A 10,583-nucleotide genomic window follows, 5' to 3' on the forward strand; every position below is an offset into this window, starting at 1 on the left:
TGCTGCCTGGATCATTTTTCTAAAAAGAATTTCAGTCCATGTTTCCCCACTTCTCAAGAACCCCCAGTGGTTGCCCATCCATCTCCACACCAAACAGAAACTCCTCACCATCAGCTTTAAGACACTCAATCAGCTCTTTCCCTCCTGTTTAATCTTGCTGATCTCCTACTACAACCCAGCACACTCACCCTGCTCTGATAATATCAACCTATTCACTGTACCTCGATCTCATCGCCAACCTCTCGCCCACATCCTGCCTTTGGCCTAGAAAGCCCTCCCCCTTCATCTCTGATAGACCACCTCTCTCTTCACCTTCAAAGCCTTATTAAAAATGCATTTCCTCCAAGAGGCCTTCCTTGACTAAGCTCTCATTTCCTCTACTCCCTCTCTCTTCTGCATCGCTCTTGCACTTGGATCTGTACCCTTTATTCACTCCACACTCATCCCCAAAACACTTGTCCATATCCGTAATTTATTTTAATGTCTGTCTCCCCCTCTAAACTGTAAATTTCTTGTGGACAGGAAACATGTCTACCAACTGTTATGTTGTGCTCTCCCAAGCACTTAGTAAAGTGCTCCGAACACAGTTAAGTGCTCAGTTAACACGATCGATTGATTGAGTCAGTATGAAAATGAGACCTTAGGGAAGGCCTCTTGGAGGAGAAGTGATTTTAATAAGGGGAGAATGGTGGTCTGTCGTATGTGGAGGGGGATGGAATTCCAGGCCAGAGGGAGGCTGTGGGCAAGGGGTCGGCGATAAGATAGATGGGACTGAGGTACAGTGAGTAGGTTGGCATTAAAGGAGCTAGGTGTGTGGGATGGACTGTATTAGGAGATCAGTAAGAATAGGTGAGAGAGAGAACTGACTGAGTGGATCAAAGTTGATGGTGAGGAGGCGGAGGTAGACGGGCAACCACTGGAGGTTCTTGAGGAGTGAGGAGACACTGACTGAACATTTTTTTTGAAAGATGACACAAACAGCAGTGTGAATTATGGAGTGGAGTGAGGAGAGACAGGAGGCAGGGAAATAAGCAAGGAGGCTGATGCAATAGTCAAAGCTTGGATTAGTATGGTAGCAGTTTGGATGGATAAGAAAGGGAAGATTTTATCAAAACACCCCTTCCTTATTTTTAGATCTCAGCAGGCAATACATCAGAACCAGTTACTTTACCATCCTTCATGTGGTGGTGACATCTGTGACCTGATTATCTTGTACCTACCCCAGTGCTTAGAACAGTGCTTGGCACATAGTAAGCACAAATATTATTATTATTGTTATTACTGTTACTATCTCACTGTGGTGGGGGTTGAGGGGGAGCTACTGCTAGAAGTAGGGGGAAAATGTGCTAGGGTGAAAGGCGGTTTCAAGTTTTGTAGAACATCCACTGTTGACTTTCAAATTTATTAAGCATTTATTTTGTGCAGAGCACTGTTCTAAGCACTGGGAGAGAATACACAGGTGACGATTAGACATGGTTTCTGTCCCTTGAGGGGCTGAGTTCAATCAAGTCCTTCATGACTTGACCTTCAAGAGCACCTCAAAATATACCAGAAGTGACATGACCAAGACTCAATCAGTCAATCAATGGTGTTTACTGAGTACTTACTGTGTGCAGAGCACTGTACTAGGAGCTTGGGGGAATACAATACAACAGATTTGGCAGAGGCTCATCTGTTGTTTTCGACAGGTGACTCCATCATCATTCTCTGCTATTCACATTGATAGGGCTAGGGCTGCTTGGATATCACAGAGTTTCTTGCATATCATCATTCTCCACAATACCCAATGATATGGCATCACTGAGTCAGAGGAATTCATTCATTCATTCATTCAATCGTATTTATTGAGCACTTACTGTGTGCAGAGCACTGTACTAAGCGCTTGGGAAGTACAAGTTGGCAACATATAGAGAAGGTCCCTACCTGACAACGGGCTCACCATTTAGAAGACAAAGAGTTCTGACAGCTTCTGCCTCATGTGAGGCTCACGGCCTAATAGGGTGGGAGATTAGGTGTTTTATTCTCATTTAAAGATGAGCAAACAGGCACGGAGAAGGAATGATACAACCTGCTCAGGATTCTGGCAACAGTGTTATGGAGGAACCACGCCTTAATTGTCTTCCTTGGAACCCGTCTTAATTTTTAGAAATCGACCACTTAACGTCCTAAACTTTTCTTCTCTCTATCCTGACTTTCTCTCTAGTAACCAACTAATGGGCTGCTTGTTCATTAATTAATCCAAATCCCTCTTGAACCTGTACAACTTTTGGTGGTAACAATGAAAGTGCTTAATGCATAGTAAGCACTTAATACTATAATTATTATATGAAGATGGCTTACTGCTCATCCGGAGACTCACTGCAATAATACCACATACCAACTTCTACAGCTGGATTACTAGCTCTTTCTGGGTCCTGGGGTGGGCATAGTCCCCTGAACAGAGGATTTTCATGGGGAAAAACAGAAAAAGAAAACCGTTGCAAATCCTTGGGGTGGGGAAGTTGGGAGTGGGAGGACATGGCGATTAATAAAATTCAGGGGATGGGGGCGGGGAAAATTTAGAGGGGAGGGAAAAGGCCTCGTTGAATGGATCCCCAATTGCCCCCCAGCTCCTTATAAACCTACTCCTCTTCTCCCCACTTTTTGTTATTCCAGATGCTGCCCCCCACCTTTTTGGTGGTATTTAAGTGCTTACTATGTGTTAAGTACTTCCTACGTGCCAGATATTGTGTTAAGCAGATATCAACCAATCCGACTGGACACAGTCCATGTCATTCATTCATTCATTCAATCGTATTTATCGAGCGCTTACTGTGTGCAGAGTACTGTACTAAGTGCTTGGAAACTACAGTCCGGCAACAAATCCCTACCCAACAACGGGCTCACAGTCTAGAAGATCCCCATGTCCCACATCATCCGTCCCAGATTCATTCATTCATTCGTATTTATTGAGCGCTTACTGTGTGCAGAGCATTGTACTAAGCACTTGGAAATTACAACTCGGAAACAAAGAGACAATCATTCATTCATTCAATCAATCGTATTTATTGAGCGCTTACTGTGTGCAGAGCACTGTACTAAGCCCTTGGAAATTACAATTCGGCAACAAGGAGACAATCATTCATTCATTCATTCAATCGTATTTATTGAGCGCTTACTGTGTGCCGAGCACTGTACTAAGCACTTGGAAATTACAATTCGGCAACAAGGAGACAATCATTCATTCATTCATTCAATCGTATTTATTGAGCGCTTACTGTGTGCCGAGCACTGTACTAAGCGCTTGGGAAGTACAAGTTGGCAACATATAGAGACGGTCCCTACCCAACCGCGGGCTCAGTCTAGAAGTGGGGGAGACGGACAACAAAAAAAAACAAGTAGACAGGCACCTCTGTACACAGTAAGTGCTCAATAAATACGACTGAATGAATGAATCAATATAAATAGAATTCCCAGATGAGGGAACTGAGTTCCAGAGAAGTGAAGTGAGCTGCCCAAAGACATAGAGCAGACAAGTGGGATGAGAACCCGGGTCCTTCAGCTGCCCCTCCGGGGAATTACCTGGTCGGGGCGGGCCCGGAGTCGCTCGTCCCCACCGCAAGCCCCGGCGACCGGTGGGTTGTTTCTCCCCGTTGCTAGGAGACGCAGTGACCCTAGGGGATGGGGGAGGAGGAGGAGGAGGAGGAGGAGGAGGAAGGGCGGGCGGGGGAGCGCCTGGTGGGCTCTTCGGAGCTGCTAGAGGACCCCGGCCCCTCTTCTCCGGCTTCAGGCTCCACACAGAGCGAACCAGCTTTCTGCAGGGATGAGAAGCTCTATCAGGAGGTGGGTTGGAAAGATGAGCATTGTTCACCTGCAAAAAACAAGCACTCTCTCTCTCTTTCTGCATCAGCGGGACTGCAGCGCTGCAAACTGATGCATGTAACTGCTGGACGTGCTGCTCTAGAAGGGCACCCAGCTGGGCATGGAGGTTACGGGACCTCAAAGGGGCACCCCTTACCGTCGCCTTTAAACCACTCGGTCAGCTCACCCCCTCCTACCCTACTTCACTCATCTCCGAAGAATAACGATAATGATAATAATAATAATGGCATTTGCTAAGCACGTATTCATTCATTCAATCGTATTTATTGAGCACTTACTCTGTGCAGATCACTGTATTAAGCGCTTGGGAAGTACAAGTTGGCAACATATAGAGACGGTCCCTACCCAACAGTGGGCTCACAGTCTAGAAGGGGGAGACAGAGAACAAAACAAAACATATTAACAAAATAAAATAAGTAGAATAAATATGTACAAGTAAAATAAATAGAGTAATAAATACGTACAAACCTATATACATATATACAGGGGCTGTGGGGAAAGGAAGGTGGGAAGGCGGGGGGATGGAGAGGGGGAGGAGGGGGAAAGGAAGGAGGGGGCTCAGTCTGGGAAGGCCTCCTGGAGGAGGTGAGCTCTCAGTAGGGCCTTGAAGGGGGGAAGAGAGCTAGCTTGGCAGATGGGCAGAGGGAGGGCATTCCAGGCCCGGAGGATGACGTGAGCCCCTTCCTTCCTCTCCCCCTCGTCCCCCTCTCCATCCCCCCATCTTACCTCCTTCCCTTCCCCACAGCACCTGTATATATGTATATATGCTTGTACATATTTATTACTCTATTTATTTATTTATTTATTTTGCTTGTACATATCTATTCTATTTATTTCATTTTGTTAGTATGTTTGGTTTTGTTCTCTGTCTCCCCCTTTTAGACTGTGAGCCCTCTGTTGGGTAGGGACTTTCTCTATATGTTGCCAACTTGTACTTCCCAAGCGCTTAGTACAGTGCTCTGCACACAGTAAGCGCTCAATAAATACGATTGATGATGATGATGATGGCGGGACAGGCGAGAACGAGGCACGGTGAGGAGATTAGCGGCAGAGGAGCGGAGGGTGCGGGGTAGGCTGTAGAAGGAGAGAAGGGAGGTGAGGTAGGAGGGGGCGAGGGGATGGACAGCCTTGAAGCCCAGGGTGAGTAGTGTCTGCACTATTCTAAGCGCTGGGGTAGATACAAGCGAATCAGGGTGTCAGTCAACCGTATTTACTGAGCGCTCGCTGCGTTCAGAGCACTGTACTAACCGCATGGGAGAATACAATTTAACAATAAACAGACAAATTCCCTGCCCACAATGAGCTGACACAGTCCCTGCCCCACATGGGCTCGTTGTTGGGTAGGGACCGTCTCTAGATGTTGCCAACTTGTACTTCCCAAGTGCTTAGTACAGTGCTCGGCACACAGTAAGCGCTCAATAAATACGATTGAATGAATGTGCTTAACCCCCATTTTACCGATGAGGGCACTGAGGCCCAGAGAAGTGAAGTGACTTGCCCAAGGTCACCCAGCCTGCACAGTTCGCTCCTCTGGCGCCGACCTCGTCTATCTCACAGTAGCCACCCAGGGAGGGCTTGGAGCAGGAGAAGGGGGTCTTCCTCTTATCCAGAGGCAGGGCAGCCAACAGGCCCCTCCAGACGCTTTTCTCTGCCCCCTCCCTCCCCCCCTCCAACTCCAGTACCATCCCTGTTCAGCTCTGCCCATAAATATCTTTGTGATCTTGGATCAGTGTCTTAATTTCTTCCCCTGTGAAGTGGGGATAATGGTTAACTCTCTCACGAGGGAGTTGTGAGGATTAGCTGATGACTACAGAGCTCTTTGAAAACATGAAAGTACTATGTCAATACAACTTATTGTCCTGGGTAGAACATAGCAACTATTTAAACAACACCTGGTCCACAGAGAAACATTACAGGGCAAGGATGGGGAAACCACAGAGGAGTAGCTCAAGAAGGTGGAATTTAATTTTGCAAATTAGAATTTGGCCCAAGCACAAAGGTCTCATCTGGAGGTCTCATTTCCTCAATCTTGGAGGAAAAAAAAAATCCAGAAATTTTTAATGAGACACAGGGACTGGGTTTTACATCTCATTTCTCCTCCAATTGTATGGTGCTTGGGAATGCTGAAGTACATATGTCCATAAGAGATATCTAGGGAATCAACCATTCACTAGCATTTATTGAGCACATAATCTGTGTAGAGCACTGTACTAGGCACTAGGAAGAGTAAAATGGAGAAAGTGACACAGACTCTGCTCTCAAGGAGGAAAGAGAGAGATTCAGGGGGAGACAGAGATTCAGGACATTCACAAAACACTACAGCTGATGAGAGCAGAAGTGAGGAAGAATAAACATAAATAAGCACAAATTGATAGGTCAATCACATGCATGCATGCTAAGGTGTCTAAATATAAGGATATAAGGGGAAAGGATAGCTGTTGGATGGACATTATCTGGGAAGCTGGAGATGATGTTGCCGATTTGTAATCAATCAATCGATCGTATTTATTGAGCGCTTACTGTGTGCAGAGCACTGTACTAAGTGCTTGGGAAGTACAAGTTGGCAACATATAGAGACAGTCCCTACCCAACAGTGGGCTCACAGTCTAAAAGGGGGAGACAGAGACAAAACCAAACATACTAACAAAATAAAATAAATAGAATACATATGTACAGGTAAAATAAATAAATAGAGTAATAAATATGTACAAACATATATACATATATGAGGGACAGGGTCCATGTCTAATTCCCCCCGTACACTCCTTCCCAGCAGTTAGTACGGTGCTCTGCACACATCAAGAAATACCATTATTACTACCTCTAGGCCATACTGCTTCTGGCTTCCCTCCAGGGGAACCAGAATGCAATCGCAAAGCGTTGTTGGAAATATCGGCATTAAAATTTAAGATGGCAATTGTGAGAGTGCTAAAGGAAGAGTGTGATAACAGGGAATCCCTCTATATACAAATATGTGTCCTTCACAGTCAAAGACAGCACTTCTGATGGGGAATCTTATCGGTGCCTGCGTGTGTGGCTTAAAACACTGATGGGTGACTATCGCTCCATTCCATCCCAGGTGCATGTAGATATTGTCTAGCGACGTATGTCACTACCACCTGCTGTTGTTTTGGGTGTCCCAAATCTTCCCAACGCCTCTGCTCAAGGAAACGATCTCCTCTTTCTGATGTTCTGCCCGCCAAAATGATTTGCAGGTAGATGAAAAGCAGGAAATCAAGAAGACCAGCAGAACTCCTGGGACAGTTCCAGACAGAATGGGGTGATCCCGGGATCGATCAACTGCAGATCTGACTGGAGGTCTAGAGAGTTGAACTGGGGTCCAATCTTCTATTTGGCTATGAGTTCTGGGATTTACTACTGAAGGTACAGGATCACCACCAAGATCCTGGATTATAGTCACTTTGACAGCACTGAGGCAATGCTTAGTGCAGCAAAACTTTCCTGAGCAGACCAAACGTCAATAAAGATAATGTTCTTGAGGGTGGAATATGTGTGGAGAAAGGTGCTCCTATTAAAAATCAAAAATATGAAATTTCAAACAATCACTTATGGCAGTACCCTGAAAATGTGAAATGGAAGAATGAATTTATTTGATGCCTGTTCTTCCTTCAGGAAAGTGATACGGCTGTTTGGACATACCACAGGGGTGGAGCTACGTTCTCTCATCTAGGTCAGTTCCATTAGGACTTATGCTTTTTAAGGGAACCTCTGCTGCAAAGTGGGGTGTCTCTTTTTAGTTCTAAAAGTCCCCAGGTAGCTCCAGGGGTGTGTCCCAAGAGGTGCTCTTAGTGAACTCCCAACCAGCTGGTTAAAATGATGCAGGTGGGATATGCACACCATAGTATTTCCAAGGAGCTACTCTGCTCCCAATCAATTTAAATCAATGATATTTATTGAGCATTTTGTTTGCAGAGTACCGTACTAAGTGCTTGGAAGAGTACAATACAACAGAGTTGGTAGACACATTCCCTGCCCACCACGAGCTTACAGTCCTGCTTCCCTCGTGCTTAGTGGAAAGAGCACACTCACTCATTCATTCAACTGTATTTACTGAGCGCTTACTGTGTGCAAAGCACTGTACTAAGTGCTTGGGAGAGTACACTATAACAATAAACATACACATTCCCTGCCCACAATGAGCTCTCAGGATTGGGAGTTGGGAGACTTAGATTCAAGTCCCAGTTCTGCCATTGGCCTTTGGGCAGGTCATGTTGGGTTTTTTTACCCAACTCAGAGGGGTTCCCCATCTCATGTCAGAAAAAGGTACATTTTTGCTGGTAGCAGTATTAGCTGTCAGTATCAGTGTTGACCACCCAATGAAATTCTAAATATCAGGAAGTGGGGTGGTTCAGAGGGTTTCTCCTTGCCCATGTATTTCAAACTGGATTATCCAATCTAGTTGAGGGTGGAAATTCAATTGAAAGAGCCTCCTGAAAAATCATAAAAAATATGAAATTGAATTTCCATTTTTACACTTAATTTACCATTTACCACGTAAACAATCCGGTCTACCACAAGGCAGCCTTTTCCCATAGAGTTGTAGGACTATGATGTTTGTTCCTATATACTCTATGGCATCGCTATTTCCTAAACATTGAGTTTGCCACAAGACACTTTCTTCCACGGCACAGATATCAAAGTTAACTGAGCTGCTTTTTGGCTGCTGTTCAAGGGATTTCTCTCTTTGTAAATCCTCCGTTTCATGTGCCAGATCTGAAGCAGAACCTTGGCACTGTTTCAGAACATTTGTCTTTTTGTGCCATAGGGGAAAAAAATATATGATTTCCATGTATTTGAGGCACTGACTTGGAGGGAAAGGATCATCGAACAGTGGGGAGCTCTGTTTACTATGGGGAGGACAAGCTTACTGAGAAAAACTCAGAGTGTAGGATGTAGGCCTCTCTCCTTAGAGTCTTATATATACTAAGCAGGTCTATAGCACCAGGGGGGCAGGTTAAAAAATAAATTGAAATCAACTAGATACTCACCTACAGGAACAGGAAAGGCATGAGCCTCAGTGGTCTAGTAAAGGAATTACGCTAAGGTGGTGAGTCCCCATTCTACCATGCGACCTTAGACTGTACGCTCCTTGAAGGCAGGGAATGGGTCAATCAACTCTGTGATGTTGAAGTCTCCCAAATACTTAGTACAGTGCTGTGCACAACAGTTAGTGCTCAGTAAATACGACCGAAACTTTGGCCTCACCTGCTGTGTCCACAAAATAGAGATGACGACTCATGTTTTTCCCCAAAATGAATGTTTGCGTTTGCTTGCCCAGGTGGTAACGTAAATTTTGTACAGAAAATTTAAGTAAACTAATTTAATTCAAAGTTGAAAAAGGTTAATATGATGTAAATTTCAAATAATTGGAATAAAAATGTATTTTACAACAATTTCGGGAATAATATCAATCTGATGCATACACGGAAAACAAACTGTGGCTGCAAGATCTTTGAATTTAACTTGTCACAGCTGTTGCTTACTATATATTTTATGCAGAATGTGCAAATAAGGAAATAATAAGCAGTGATTTCCTCGGCTTCTTAACTGTATCTTTTCTTGACAAGGTATGTGGGCCTTTTTTGTACAGTAACACACAACCGATAAATTTCAGTTCCATATCCACATTTCATGGACAATTAACTTGTTCTTCATTCAACTTCTGCCATTACCATACACGTATGCCGAGCAAAAAAGACTTCCTCTAACGTCTTCTGAGACATTGGAAAGGGTGCATCGATTAGAGCCCTTATGTCAGTTCTTGTTGAAGCACAATAAGTTTCTCTAAATTTTGTAACTAATTTTAGCACTTTTGAATTGACTGATCCACACTGAAAGATGATATTATACATTAAGTATCATTGGTGAAGCATATGACTTCCAGGATGGGCAATATTTTGCTTCTCTTAAAAACTCTGTAAGTGGTGTTACTTTGGGGCTCCTAAAATCCCAAGCTCTGAGTCAATCTGGTTCTGATCCAAACCTGAAGGTAGAACTGGCTCAGTGCCCGGAATATAACATACACTAGTACATCTATCTATCTTTTATCTATTTTATTTATTTTTGGTTATTGTGTAAGAGAATTCCATGACTGCTTTTAGCTCTATGTTGCCAATGCAGATTTTTGCGCATACAGCTTTGTTAGGCAGATAACAAAACCTCAGTTTTCTGTACACTTATCTAGCCTCAGCCCTCAAAGCCTGGTTAATTCGACAGAGAGGCTTATAATCATTTGCATTCTTGGATGTGTGACTCTAGGGTGCGGTCATCTGAGGAACGTGTCTATCAACTCTGTACTCTCCCAAGCTCTTAGTACATTGCTCTGCACACAGTAAGTGCTAAATAAATACCACTTATTGACTGAATGGCTCAAGCATCATCATCATCAATCGTATTTATTGAGCGCTTACTACGTGCAGAGCACTGTACTAAGCGCTTGGGAAGTACTAATTGGCAACATATAGAGACAGTCCCTACCCAACAGTGGGCTCACAGTCTAAAAGGGGGAGACAGAAAACAAAACCAAACATACTAACAAAATACAATAAATAGAATAGATATGTACAAGTAAAATAAATAAATAGAGTAATAAATATGTACAAACATATATACATATCAAGCATGGCACCCCCGGATCTGATTCAGCCCACCAGCATGCCGTTAGGAAGAAATCTCAGAATCTTAATTAATTTTTCTGGGCA

General features: G+C 44.0%; 1 protein-coding gene across 2 annotated transcripts in view; it reads right to left on the bottom strand.

Moving 5' to 3' along the window:
• Positions 1–3,584, bottom strand: part of ARMC3 (armadillo repeat containing 3) — a 69,010-nt gene extending 65,426 nt beyond the window's left edge. For both annotated transcript variants that reach the window (XR_005453693.1, XM_038755802.1), the window contains exon 1: positions 3,562–3,584. The gene's annotated coding sequence lies outside the window, so the exon portion shown is untranslated. The remainder of the gene's footprint in view (positions 1–3,561) is intronic.
• Positions 3,585–10,583: the final 6,999 nt, after the last annotated feature.

This window comes from Tachyglossus aculeatus, chromosome 13, assembly GCF_015852505.1.
Source record: "Tachyglossus aculeatus isolate mTacAcu1 chromosome 13, mTacAcu1.pri, whole genome shotgun sequence".
Taxonomy (NCBI): Eukaryota; Metazoa; Chordata; class Mammalia; order Monotremata; family Tachyglossidae; genus Tachyglossus; species Tachyglossus aculeatus.